Source organism: Gossypium hirsutum, chromosome D10 (assembly GCF_007990345.1).
Source record: "Gossypium hirsutum isolate 1008001.06 chromosome D10, Gossypium_hirsutum_v2.1, whole genome shotgun sequence".
Lineage (NCBI taxonomy): Eukaryota > Viridiplantae > Streptophyta > Magnoliopsida > Malvales > Malvaceae > Gossypium > Gossypium hirsutum.
Genome location: NC_053446.1, coordinates 5273994 through 5289559, shown reverse-complemented (window position 1 = coordinate 5289559; position 15566 = coordinate 5273994).

Genomic DNA, 15566 nt, shown 5'->3' with positions numbered 1-15566 from the left:
TATAATATCTATTATCTATAACTTAATTTCAACCCAAAAAAAAAATCTATAAATAACCCCAATTGCATGAGGAGTCTTAATTGGTGATTCCATGTCATTGTGTAGTTGACAATTTTCCACCGCTCTCAAAATTTTATATTTTTATATTTTTATATTTTTTAAAAATTAAATTAAAATTTTATCAATTTTTTAGAGTTCATGTATCAACTTAAAATTTTATAAATTTTAAAAAATTAAATTATAAATTCTGATGAAAACTTTTGTTATATTAGGGTAATTTAATTTTTTTAGCTTTTATCTAAAAAAATGGTTATTGCAAAAAAAGGAAGGGAAGGGAAATTATAGGCTGTAGTATTTGAGAAGTCTTATATTATAGGGAGTATTCTATTATTAAATAGATTGATTTAGTCTTTATATTATTAAAAAAAATTAAATGAGTTTAAATTGTAATAGAATTAACATTACTGTATAAAAAATATCTTGAAAATTATTTTTTTCAATTGCAGTTCAATTCAAAACAAAATTTGATTCATTAAATCATAAAAACTTTAAAAATGTTAACTTTGTTAAATAATAAATGGTATTTTTTAAACAGTAAATGTTAAGTCTATTTCAATTTGGTATTATTTGATTTTTTTTAAATAGTACAGGGACCAAATCAATCAATTAAATAGTAGAGGGATTAACTTGATCAAACCCCTCTAATGGAGGGACCTCTCAAGTACATTCACTAATATATATATATATTAATATATGTAATTATTAAATTCTTAAAAACAAAGTTATCTTTAATGTCCATTTTAAAGCTTATACAAATATTTTGAGATTCACGCTTGCTTTTCTATACAATGTTCTCTAATCTTCAAACTTGAATTCTCTCTTAAGCGAATAACGTGTTCACGTAGAACAAGTGTGCAACAAATATGAACATATAAAAGTTGAATATATACGCATCTTCTAAAATGAATCGCATTAAAAATTTATACAAAATATAAAATGAATTGAGATACATGAAGACATAAATTATTAGAAGTTGTTATAATAGACTATGCAAGCACAGTATGGTACCAAAAATAGTATAAAAATGTTGTACATTTAAAAACACGTCATGATGTATATAAAATAAAGTATTAGTATGTAAAACTATATTTATGATGTTTTAAATGCACAAAATAACACAATAAACATGGTATGAAAAATAACATTAATGCAACATTAATATCAAACAAAATAACACAATAAATATGGTACAATTCACAAAATGCTTTTAGACCAAATGACAATTTTAACCCTTATAATATATTTTATATAATATTTATATTTTGTATGTAATTATTTTCCTATTAAAATTTATTTTATATATATATATAATATTATATTTTTAAAATATAGTTTATATATTCAATTTAAATTTCATGAATAATTAATATTTTTTTAAATATTTAAAATTTATATTTCATATATTAAAATATTAACAACAAATTATAATAAATTATTTTTTATATTCTTACTAAGATATCATAATAGTAACTAATTTGAACATTATTTAAATGCATATTTATTAATTTATAACACCATGTCTAAAATAGACATTTTATTTCTCAATAGCACTTTTTAACAGCAATACTAAACACTTAAATCTTAAACCAAACTTTTAAAAAATACTTCTTAAAATCACTTCTCAAAAACAATGCTAAACTAGTCCTAACTCTCTTTTTGTGTTATTGTGATTTTTTTAACAATCGTACTCATATTTAAAATATTGCAAAAATTTTGACACATTAATAGTTTTTATGTAGATCTTAATAAATTAATTGAATCTTAATAAATTTACTTAAACAATATCTAATCCACTACTAAACTAACCTCGTAAATATTTAATAAAAACATTTACGAGTTCATTTTACGGGAACGGAGTCTCGAATCTCACTTTCTGATACCCCTGACTGTTAGATCATTACATAATCGAATGGCAAGGGAGCTTGAAGCTTTCTTCTTCTATTTTAATGGTGGTTTTTCAGTAGTTAAAGAACAATGGAAGAGATGATGCCTATTTGTTTATTTTATTTCAACTTAAATTTATCTTTTCTTTTAATTAACTAACAAAACATATGTATTAACATAATAAAACAACATCAACCGTACCTACCCTTTAAATATGGCATAATTTCCAATTTATCCATCTTAAATTAATCAATTAACTAATAGAAATTAATTTTTTCAACTTTTACAATTTAGTCATTTTTACTTAATTAGTTATTTAAATGTTAAAATCTCTTAACCAAATTTTAATACACCTATATAACCATTCCGTAAATATTTCATAAAATATTTATGGCATCGGTTTATAGAAATAAGGTCCCGATACCTCCTTTTCTAAAACCACTTAACTTTAAGGATATACCACTTGAACCTAATTATTTGTTTAAATAACATATAAATTATCAAATCAAAATTTATTATAATACTATATTTGATTCGTACGGACTCACTCGTCGGATTTGTGGCCCCAAAACTAGGGGTGTGCGTTCAGTTAACCAACCTAAAATAGCTATAACCAAATTAACCGACCTTCCAAAAATTTTAACCGTTAACTGAACCAAATTTTAAAAAAAAAATTAACCGAACCAAAATTTTTTCGGTTAAACCGGTTGGTTAACTGAATTAACCAAAAATTATATGGTTTTTATTTTTGATTAAAAATTAACCGAATTAACCGAATTACCCGAATTGAATCACTACATAATTAAAAACATTACATAAGTCTTTGAATCACTACATAATTAAAAACATTACAAAGTCTTGAAATTAACACATAATTGAAATGTAAGTCTTTAATATTCTCCATTTATCTCCATTTGCATTAAATCTACAAAAAAAACATGTGCAAAAATTTAGCATATAATAGAAATATACACATTTAAAAAAATTAAATAATATAAACAAAGGAATAGATTATAAGTTAACAAGAATAAGATAGTAAGCATACCCTTCAACTCACGAAAGCTCATTAATTTAGGGTAGGCTCTGATGCATTCCAAGAAAAGTCTAAACATTGAATTAATTAAATAAGTAGGAATGATATGGTAAAAAAAATTGAAACTATTAAAATAAAACAATAAATATACCATTTTCGATCTTGTCAAGATTTTGGATTTGTTCTTCAATCGTTTTGATGTCTTCTTGTGATGATGATTTTCGAATCCAATCTTGAGTATACACAAGAGCTTGTACAATTTTAGGAGTTAAAGAACTCCTATATCGATCAAGGACACGTCCCCCGGTGCTAAGTGCAGACTCTGAAGCAACCGTAGAAACCGATATAGCTAACACATATCTGGCCATTTTTGAAAGAGTGGGAAATCTAGGGCTGTTCACTTTCCACCATAATAAAATATCAAAGTCTTCAACAAATTCCTCATTAGCCTCAGCTATATATTTATCCAACTCAGATGTTTTATCCTCACCACAAATTTCCAACTCACACTTTTTATACAAAGCTTGCATTCGCCTTTTCATTTTTTGTTGTGGTTCACCGAGAGAAACATGTGTTGGCACACTCAATTGGCTATAAGTACTATGAAGTGGAGGCTTATACTCATCAAACAATTCATACAAAGATTCCTTCAAATTTTGCATCATTTCACAAGCTTTTTCAGAACTAGACATTACACTAAGTGCAAATTCAAGATACTTTAGTTTTTGTCTAGGATATAAAATACAAGCAACAAACATAAGCAAATTCATCTTATCAATATCACCCCAACACTTATCATACTTCTCTTTCATTTTGATGGCTGTAACACAGAAATCAACATTACTTTTTAACTAAGCATCTCGTAAAAGAATATCAATTTCAGAAAGCTCATCAAAAAAATTATTGAACGTGACATATGAAGTGCCAGATATACGCAAAGTGACTTCATAAAAGTGTACCAAGAAATCCCTAAAGTTTCTAACATTATCCCAATCATCCACACTAGGCCAACCTTCACCCCTTTCAAGTTTAGCCCTAAAGTTTGTATCTTGCTCATCAAATCTCTCAAAAGCTCTCTCAAAGTTCTGAGCAGTGTCTAACATTAAGTAGGTCGAGTTCCACCTAGTACAAACATTAAGACACAACATCTTCTTGTACTCTTATCTTTTCCACCACAACACATTCCTTAAACTTTTGTAATCTAGCTGGTGATTGTCTCACATATCTAACAGCCCCCCTAACACATTCAATAGATTTATTCATTTCCTTTAAGCCTTCAACAACAATCGAATTCACAATGTGTGTCATGCATCTCATATGAAGATATTTACCATTTTGAACTAAACCCCCTCGAGGGTTAAATTTCTTTCTCAAATAACCAATAGCAACATCATTTGAACTTGCATTATCAACAGTAACAGTAAACAACTTACCAATCCCTCAATTCAACAAGCATTTCTCAATCACCATCCCAATGGACTTACCCTTATGACTAGAAATTGGACAAAGGATTAAAATATTTTTATTCAAATTCCAATCGTTATCAATAATGTGAGCAGTGATGCACAAATAATTAACTATTTGCAAAGAAGTTCATGTGTCAGTAGTTAAGTAAACTCTAGAACAAGAACTTCTTAAAAGTTGTTTTATCTTGATCCTTTCATCTAAATACAATTGATAAACATCCCTAATCATAGTAATTCATGAATGAATATGAAACCTAGGACATGCCACAAACATAAATTTCTTAAAAGCTTACTTTCAACAAACTTGAAAGATAATTCATCAATCACAATCATTTGTGCTAATCCTTTCCTACATGCTTCTTGATCAAATCTCCAAGTTGAAAGATTCCCTTCCCCCCTTCAACTCCCTTTCTATGTAAAACTAGTTGTCCTTGAGTATTTTCAACAACATTACTAGGATTTTTCTTACATGAACCAATATGATATTTCAATGACCTTGTACCATTTTTTTTCATATCAGAACAAAATTCCTTGTGACAATAATTACATATAGCCTTACTTGCACCCTCACTATTAATAATCTTAGTGAAGTGAGACCAAACTTCTGACCTTTGAGGAACGGCTTTTCTTTTCCCGATAGTCGCCTTTGTTTGGCCTGAAGTTCCAACTCCTGAATTTTCAGAATTTATCGAAGTAAGAGGCATAACACTACCCTCAATAGATGTTGGTTCGGTTGATATTCTACAAGAAAAAATATATAATAAATTAAAATAATATCGAGTCATCAATTCGGAGTGACAAAGGTTGAAATTGGCTAGCAAAAACACAAGCATTAGAAGAGTCAACAACGCAAATTGAGGCATTAGCCACTAGATTAGGAGTCATTTTACTGGTGCACTGACTCTCGCAAACAAAGTCATGCTCTCCTCAACAAACCATCGAACTCCAATATAAATAAGTATAGGGAAGATCGGAGAGAGGAGGGATGGATGGCGCACAACAATCCAAATAGAAGTTGGTCGCACGACGGCTATAGCAGAGATAAGCGGTTTTAACTTTTAAGGTAATAGAATAAATTTTGAAAAGCATAACACTTTGCTAAGTTATTGTTAAAGTTATTAGAAACTTGTTTGATAGCACCAATTTTAAATAGATATTAAAATTTAAATAGATATTAAAAAATCCATGTAAGAGAATTTAAAAAAATATTTTTTTTTCATCTTATTTTGAAAATGTAGAGATTAAAATCTTTTATTAATAGAATGAAAATTGAAAATTGAAAGGCGGCAGACAACTATTTTTCTCTTCTTTTAAGTTCAATAATCTTTTTGCTATTTTTATAGTCGCTATAATATGTTTATTGTAAATAGAAATACAAAATGAGTTATTAAATAGATGATAAAAAAATTAAAAACAAGAGCAAGTTGTGTTAATTATATATTACTTTTATGTTTATTGGATTTATGATTTGGTTTTTAAACTGTTGAATTTCTAAAAAGAAATACTATATTATATTTAATATGTATTAACTAATTTGTTTTATAGCATTATAAAATAAATTTATCATTTATCTTTTGTATTTCAATAATTTTTAACAAAAATAAAAATTAAACGAAATAGAATATGCAAATTAGGAGCATGAGCAACAAGCAAAGCAAGAGTAATGAAGTAATTGAAATAATTATATCTTAATATAATGTCAGTATCTTTGAAAATTGAAATGGAAACAATTTTCAAACCAAATTCAGTATCTTTAAAATTGAATGCACATTTAAAGACAGTAAATACTAAATAGAAACAATGTTGGGTGACAGCTAATTGCCTCACATATTCAACCTGGAAAACACACACAGAGTTCAACTAAACCAAATGTCTTTAAGGACTTTGAAGCAATCCTCCCATGGAAATTCCAAATTCACAAAGGAAAAAATAATAACAATTAAGAATTGGATCGTTGTTGAGATATGAAACAGAAATAATTGTTACCATGAAATCCAGAGAACAAAACTCTCATTTTCGTCTCTATTCGCATTTAATTTATTTTTCTGGTTTAGGTAGTGAATTAGAATTCACTTTGATGAAATGATATTAACACAGCTGTCAGAAATCAAAAGCCTATTTCTCTTTCCTCCTACATTTTCTCAGCCACCAAATAGAACATAACGTCAGGGGGAAAAAATCTTGGAGATTGAAAACTTTCGAAGCAAGCTGTACTACTAACGAAAAACAACAAGTGGGAGTATGCAGTGATTCAGAACTTAAAAAGAAAAAAATAGAAGAACTGAAGAAGAAAAAAGAAGAAAAGTTAAATCAGAAAAAGGTAGACGAACTAAACAAAACAAAAATATATTTACCATTGAAGAAATTGGAAAAAAAATAAAATGGAAATTAGAAGAAAGCAAACCTGGCCTCTGGGTATTGGTGTGCTGGAAGAGAAATGGACAGAAAAAATGGTGGATTTTCCCGATTCGACTGAGAATCTGAGATTGAGATTGAGAATCTGATTTCTGTTGCTGTTACCTGCTGAGTATTGAGAAAAGGTTTGGTTCTTGGGGTTGGAGCCTAGAGGAGAGAAAAAAAATTGGGCTGGCCGACTGGGTTTAATTTAAGGCCCATGGTTTCCCAATTACCCTATAAAATTCGGTTAAATTGAAAAAATTTGATTAACTGACCGATTTCAAACTGATTTAAACCGTTAACTGAAAAATTAAAAAATCTTTAACTGACCCCCGATCAAAAAAATTAGGTTAACCGATCAATTAACCAAATTCGGTCGGTTAACCAAAATTTTTCGGTTTTACCTGAATTTTACACACCCCTCTTCGAAACCACTATTTTTAACACCACTGAAAATGAGTTGTTACATGAACCTTGGTTAATGCTTGATTTTGGGAGAATTAATGTTCATATATATGTGTGTGTATGTTTTAGTAATGTGTTAAGTTATATATGTGGCTTTTGAATGATAAATTTGAGTGTGAAATGGAACGATAAAAATGATGATTGAAATGGCTAAAATACATGATTGTATAAGATAAGTTTGAATAGGTTGAATTGGTAGGTTTTGATGCCAAATTGAGATATATTGGAATGGATTATTGTAATTGGTTAAATGGTATGTTTTGGCATGTATTTTTGTCTATTTTTTTGTGTAAGAAAATATGGTGCAAATGCACCAAATGAGAAATTTGAAAGGTTGTCATGAAATAGGTACTAAATGACCTAATTTGCATAAAAAAACAGAGTCCACCTCGCGACGTTGGGCAATGGTCATCACGATGAGCTCTGGATTTCAAGCCACGGCGTGACGAGGAAATCCATTACTACAACGAGGCCAAACCAATATGTCACATCACGATGTCAACCCAAAGCTTTGAAACTTTTACATATTGGTTCTTGTTCGATTTCGAGCTAACTTTAGAGCATACATGAGCTTGTTTAAGACTAGGAAAAGATTGTATATCATGTATATGGTTTAAAAATTTTATGTTTGCATGATTGTATGTTAAATGTTTGTAGTTGCTTTGATAATGGATGTGGCATCCTGTAGCTCAGACTCGGTGATCGAGTCGGGTAAGAGGTGTTACATTTATTGGTATCAGAGTTACAGTTTAGTTGATTTTAGGACTAAACATGGTGCGTGTTGAGTTTAGAAATACATGTCACAATAACCTATAATAGTGTGATGCCTATGATTTGAATTGATTCTATTTTTCATATTAATAAGTCATGTTGGCAGAATCAAATCGTGTTGTATCTAATGAGGTAGAAGGTAATGTTCATATTTCTGATTAGGGAGTTGTTCATAGTGTGCTTGTTTCGCAAGGGTTAGAGAATGAGGTAAGAGCTATTTTCTTCTAGATGGTGAACCGATGGTTCACTTAATTTGTAAGAGCTACCTCTTTAGCTTCGCAATTCCAAATGTAACCTCAAACCCCAATTATGCCTCCTCTAACACCCCCTTTTGTCCTCAAAACCCAAATCCAGTGAATGTTAACAACCTATGATCGACAAAATTTGTAAATGTGGAGTAGAAGAAATTCGAGGCAAGAAAAATGATGATCCAACAAGAGCTGAATATTGGTTAGAAAACACTCTGAAGGTTTTAGATGAATTTGTAACAAGCCCAAATTGCCCGAGCCCACTACCCAAAAATTTCAAGCCCAATAATACAAAAATTACAAGCCTAAAACCAAACCCAACCAAGCCCAATGGCCCAATAAACCTAAAGCTATCAGAAAACCCTAATCCCCTCTAACCCTAGATGTGCCGCTTCTTAAGGCCTGTCACCATCACTTGCGTCGCACGCCTCTGTCACAGCCACTGTTTTGCCCACCTGCTCCACCTGCAAAAACAAAAGAGAACACGCAACAGCAGAAAAATAGAGCAAAAATAGAAACAAAAGTGTTGTGTAAATCGACTATAAAAGCCTAAACCAGATGCATGTAAAGGGTTCAGACCCTTTTTTTACGAACATCAGAAATAAAAGAAAAAGGTTGCTGTTTCTTTTCTATTTATTATTTTATTTTTTTATATATAATTTTTTCTTCTTTTTAAATTTGTTTTTCTTAAAAAATATTAATAAAATAAAAGAGGGGAAATTTTACCTGAATTGGTTTGCACCGTCGGAAACCCCTCGTTGACGTCGGATTCAGATTTAGAGGATGATTCGAAACACCCCTTTTTTGTGGCCATCGATTAAAAAAGGCTTCGCCTTTGTGCGCATCGAAAACTAGGGTTTGAAACGCCCCTCTGGCGCAGCGCCGGCCACGGTGGCACTACAACGGCGGCAATAGCCGAAACCCTAGGCTGAGTGGGGTGGGGTTTGAGAGATGAGAGGCCTTGAGAGGATTTCTGCAGTTTTTTTAATGAAGGAGAAAGAAATGAAAAAAAAAATGGGGCTTAAATAGAAGAGACGAAACGACAGCATTTTGGATGACTTCTCCAGGCGCAAAACGACACCGTTTTGCCTTAGACTCGTGCGCGACCCGACCCGTTCTAGGGAGGATCCGCACGTTTTCGCAGAATGGGTTATTTGCAACCCTGGTCCTACCGCATTTGTGCTTATTTTAATTTACTCCCTTTTTCTTTTTTTAATCTTTTTTAAAATTGTACCCCAGAATTTGTTACGTTTACAGTTTAGCCCTTATTTGAATGGCGTCGTTTTGGAAGAGAAGGGAAAATTGGCCTTCTAGTTCCTCCATGTTATTCGCGCGTTCAAATAAGTCCTTCCTTTTCATTTATTTCAAATCTGCCCTATTTTTTTGTTTTAGTTCAATTTAGTCTATGTTTTTAGCGATTTTATTATTTAATTAATTATTTTAATCTTATTATCATTATTATATTATACCATTAATCTTGTGTTATTATTTATTCATTTATACCTTTTAAATTTCAAATTTTGTTATATATATACATGCATACATTTTATAATATATACATATACGTACATATTTCTTAATTTTTATAAATATATATATACACATACTTTTATATATTTTCTATGCTTCATAATTTTATATACATACTTATATATTTTTTACATTTTAAAATATGTATATTTATATATATATTTTTTTATTTCTTTTATTCACATACATATATATTTTTCTAATATGTACATATATATATTTTTATATTTTATAATTTTTATCTATTGTCTTTGTTGTTATAATTGCTTTACTTGGAGTTTATTTATTTATTTATATGTCCATTATCATTTTAAAAAAGAAACATTTTAGTTTTATTTGTCTATTTACTTGTTATTTTATATGTAATCGATTTGTCCTTTTTTATTTATTTATTATTTTTGTTGTGATTGCTTGTGTTATCTATATTCACATCGTCGTATTCATTATTGTCATTTATTAATGCGGCATTTATTCATATATCAAATTTAACATTACATCAATTTTTACCCAAATTTGTAAAAAAGAAAATTTTGAAAATAAAGGTAATACTCGGTATTTGGGATCTTCGAGAGGATTCAGCCCTAATGTATTAGGTTCCAATTTTCTTCGATGAATCTAAATAATCGAGAATACTCTTAATCAAAAAACATAAATAAAAAGCTCATTATCGGGAATTTGATACGTTGAGTCCTAATGCATTGGATATGACACGCTGTTTTCTCGAGATGAGGATTTTTCTAAAAACATAATAAAGGCAATATTCAATGTTTAGAATTTTGAGAAATTGTGCCCTAACGTATTGGGCTACGATTTCTTCATCTGAATTAAACAATTGAATATCCTTTTAAATTTTATTGCATGAATTTTTTTGGACAAGCTCATTTTTGAGGAGGTGAAATATCATGTCCTAACTCATTGGGTGTGACATTTTCTCTCTCCGAAATGAGAGGGTCTTAACGGGTAACTTGTTTTATATAAGTTTTTTTTTTACAAAAGATTGTATTTTAAATCTCTTCAAAGTTTTCAAATTTCAACATTAAGACATTAATTAATTAACTAGGTACCAATTGTTGGGCGTTACGAGGGTGCTAATCCTTCCTCGTGCGTAACCGACTCCCGAACTCGTTTTTCTGAATTTCGTGGACCAAAATCGCTGTTTTAATAAAATCAAATCACTTATTAAAAACAACCACTTTTCAAGGTGACCCGATCACACCTCATCAAAAAAAGATTGGTGGCGACTCCCGTATTCGTTTTTATTTTTAAAATCTAAGTTGACCCCGTTTTATAAAAAAAATGGTGTCAACAGAATTAATGTGCTCTCTGGAAGACTGTTTGAAATATACTGTATCGTTGCTGAAAAAAGAAGCGTACCGGTGGTGGATGACTCTGATATCTATTGTTCCTAAAGATCGAATAAACTGGGATTTCTTCCAAACCAAACTTAAAAAGAAACATGTTAGTCGGTTGTATCTAGAAAAGAAAATGTGAGAGTTTAACATAAACAAGACATGAATGAAACAACAAAACAAGCTACTAAGCTACTAAACTTATCTTTTAATTAGATACAATAAGCTACTAAGCTTAACATAGTTGACTAGACGCAAAGCACAACATAAACAAGGTGAGTTCAACATATAACCAAACTATGTGATATCTCAATCATATATCATGCCAATTCATATTATTTTGATTAACTAGTTCAAAACTTGTTCAATCATGAATGAAATAATTGCATTCATGCTAATGTCATTTCTTCAATACCTTGTTCAAGTTCAAATTTAACATTTCGCAAATGAATATCGGGGTCATTATGTTTTGTTTCAATTTCTCAATTCATGTAATCTATTTCATCTTATGAACTCCAGTAAATTGACTCGGATACAAAGGTATCCACGTTACACTAGTTGCTTGTCCAAGCTAAGTATATTCGTGTTAGGTTACCAGTCCAGGCTAAACCTTTATAACAACACACCCGATTGCTTTTCCAAGCTGAAAATATAAATGTTAGGTTACCTGTCCGGGCTAAACCTTTAAAATGACATCAAGTTACCAGTTCAGGCTAAACCTGTGTCACATGTATCTTCGATTCCACAATAAATTCTGGATCTCAGTAACATATGTAACCAATCCTGTACAAGCATGCATAAAACCCTATTGACATGCCAATTGTAAGCTAACATTTACTAAGTTCACGCAGACCTCTTTTTCAATTATAATCAACATTTTACAATTTAGTCGAATACTCACCTTTTCATCAATTCACAATTAAGCACATATATAGTACAAATCAAATACACAACAACCTATATAAACAAATACCATATGAACTTACTTGGCCAAAACAACAACCAAGTTGAATCTTTAAGGGCTATTTGGCAATTTTAGCTTTTCCTCGTTTATCCCCAATTTGATTCAATTATTGATCTAAACAATTATTTTAGACAATTTATCAATACCAAATATTTTTATATCATTCCATGATATGCATGAACCTATTTACTTCCATTTTTGAATGCCCCTTAAGTTTTTCATTTTATTCAATTTAGTCCCTAAAATCGAATTAACAATATCTTTCAATTTTGAGCTTTGGTTTCAAAATTTATCTCAATCACATCCTTTAGGGACTCCCTACTATCTATTATTACTGAAATTTCACATAAATTTCATAATTTATACACTTTATTCCTTTTGTACAAAAACTAACAATTTAAGATTACAATCTAATCCCTTTTCACATCTAAGTTTAAAATCTATCAATTTAACACCAATAAATTTAAGAAATAAACAATAAAAACCTTAACAATTTTACAAATTGGTACGTGATCTAGCTAAATCAAGCTTCCATGACATCAAAAACATAAAAATTACAAGAAAATGACTTAATTTGCTTACCAATTGAAGGATCGAATATTGAAATGTTTCCAAAGGTTTCTTTCTTTCTTTGTACGGTAGAGAAGAAGATGAATAGAAAAAGTGACTTTTCTTTCTTTAATTTATCTTATATAGTAGATTAATGGTTAATTAACTAGGTTTCATTAACTTAATTATAATTAGTTTAACTTAATCTATCATTAACATTCTTAAGAGAAATTTTACATCATATTCCACTAACACGTATTATACAATGATTTAATTACCATTTTGGTCCTTTGGCTAATTAAAATTTAAGTCCCTTAGTCTTTGGCCAATTAAAAAGTTATAGCGATAAAACATTTACAAATTAGTCACTGTACCTAAATTAAATAATTAATAAACAAAATTGATGGGCCAAAGTCTAATATTAAATATAAATATTTACGGATCCGGTTTACGGAAATGGGGTTCCAAAACCACCTTTTTTAGCACCACTAAAAATTGGTTGTTATAATACTAATGTAATTACAAGGAATTCTAGTTTTCTAGACATGTTTGACTAGTGGAGTGTAATTATATCATAATTCTTTATATTATGTTTGGTCGTATAAATTGCAATTACATAATTGCATAATTTTAAATTCTAAAAAATATTAATAATTATAAAAATATCAATAATACACGAGACAAATTTCTCTAAAAAAGTAACAAGATCTAAAATCAAACCATCGGATATAATAGTTAGTCCAAAAAAGTATTTGATAATATGCTTACAAATAAAATCAACAAGAAAAATAACCATTTTAAGCAATTTTATATGATTACTTTAGCATTCCAAATTAGTTGAGCTATTATTTCTCTTACATTAAACAAATTCTCATTATTATTAACCAACGGTTCTGAACCAAGTATAAGTAATTAATAATAAATAATATGCAATTTAATTAAATTTAGTATAAATAATTTATAATAAACACCATGTAATGCAGAATATGAAAAATTAGGTCAAAATGCATAGGGAATGATCTCATCAATATAATTTTCAAATTAGGTGTTATTTGATAAAGTATAAAAATTAAATACTAAAAAAAATTTTAAGTGTTGAAAAATTATGTATTGAAAGAAATAAAACAAAATAAAAAATATTTTGAAAATTTCCATATTAAGTGATAAGTGACTCCAAGTCTACTTATCATTTTTTTACAAATTTGCATTGAAAAAGTTATATAATTCGCTTTTTATTTTGGATTATCAAATTTGGTTAAAAAAATTAATCATTGAAAATATTAATTTTCCTTTTTAAAGCTTAAATCATGAATGGGCATGTTTGAAAAGTCGTAAAATATTTGGTTTCGAGTGTAATTATTTGTAATTACTCGCATAATTACTTCAATGCTCACCCTCTCACTAAGAATTTTAAAATGTAATTATAGTATTTCAGTTACACCCAATTTAATGGAACCCATTAATTATAATATTTATCAAAACATATCACAAGTATGTAATTACATACTAAATAGTTTTTGGTGAATTTAGTTCCTTTTCTATAATTTGATTTGGAAGTGTGCAATTTTAGTCTTGCAACCCATTTTTTTTTTTAACATATGGTGATATGATATTTATACATTTCTTTTAAATACGCAACAAATTTATCTATGTGTATAAAAAATGTCGCAATATGTATTTCATGTCATCACATATTTGAAAAAAAAACATGTAAAATATTTTACTGAATTAATTTTTAAAAAATGACTTTAGGATTGAAATGTACATAATTTAAAAAGGAAGGACTAGAAATGATAAAATTATAATTGAGGAGTTAAATCTACCGCATGAATTTTGTATACAATTTTAATTTTAAATTTATTATAAATTTTCAATTCAAATATGATTTCATGTCCATAGCTTTTATCTAAAAATATCCAGATATATTATATTTAAATTTATAAAAAAAAACTAATTTTTTTATTCTATTATTTGATATTCAGATATTTCTATCTACTCTATAAATACATATAATAAATATAATATCCAAATAAAATATTTGTAAAAAAAATTAAATCATATAATTATTTTTTAAGTCACAATAACTTTTTTGGCCTTTCAACTTTATAAAAAAGTCATTTTAACTATTCATTTATTATTTTTTTGTCTTATTTAACCCTTAAATTTATATTTTTTATCAAATCACCCTGAATAGAGAAGTTAATGTTTATTATTTCATTTATTTGTAATGGAATTAGAAGATAATTGGAATTTTTGCCTGGGAGGATTGGAATTGGGGGGTTAGTAAGGTGGCGTGGTAGTACAAATAATGAAGATTGGAGGTCTATGTGCCTCTCCAAATTGATTTTCTTTTTATTTTTTTGGACATAAAAACATCTCCATTAATGAGTTAGAAACAAGAGCATCTCTTTCTAGCAAACTGGAAAGAAAAAGCGGTACAGAGGAAACCCAGTCAAGAGGGCAAATTCTTTTCCTAGCACATTGAACTATCCAATCCACTGCTTTATTAGCAGTCCATGGAATGAAAGCAACGCAAGCAGAAACAGAATTTAACAAAGAGACAATATCTTGTTCAATGGCGAGTGATCCCCAACAGGTAAAACATTTATTCTTCAAGGTAAATCAGCTGCCTGTTGTAAGATTCAAAGATAATAGACTGCCATTGCCGTCTTTTTTGGCAAGAATTAAATCCCAAGGCCTCGGCCACTCTTACAGATGTAGTCTGAACAAGTGCATTGATTCCGTCAAGAATTTTTCCATTAAAATCTCTTGCAATTACTGCAATACCAGTCATTTGAGAACCCGAATCCCTCGACGCATCACAGTTAAAAATTTAACAGTCCAAATGTT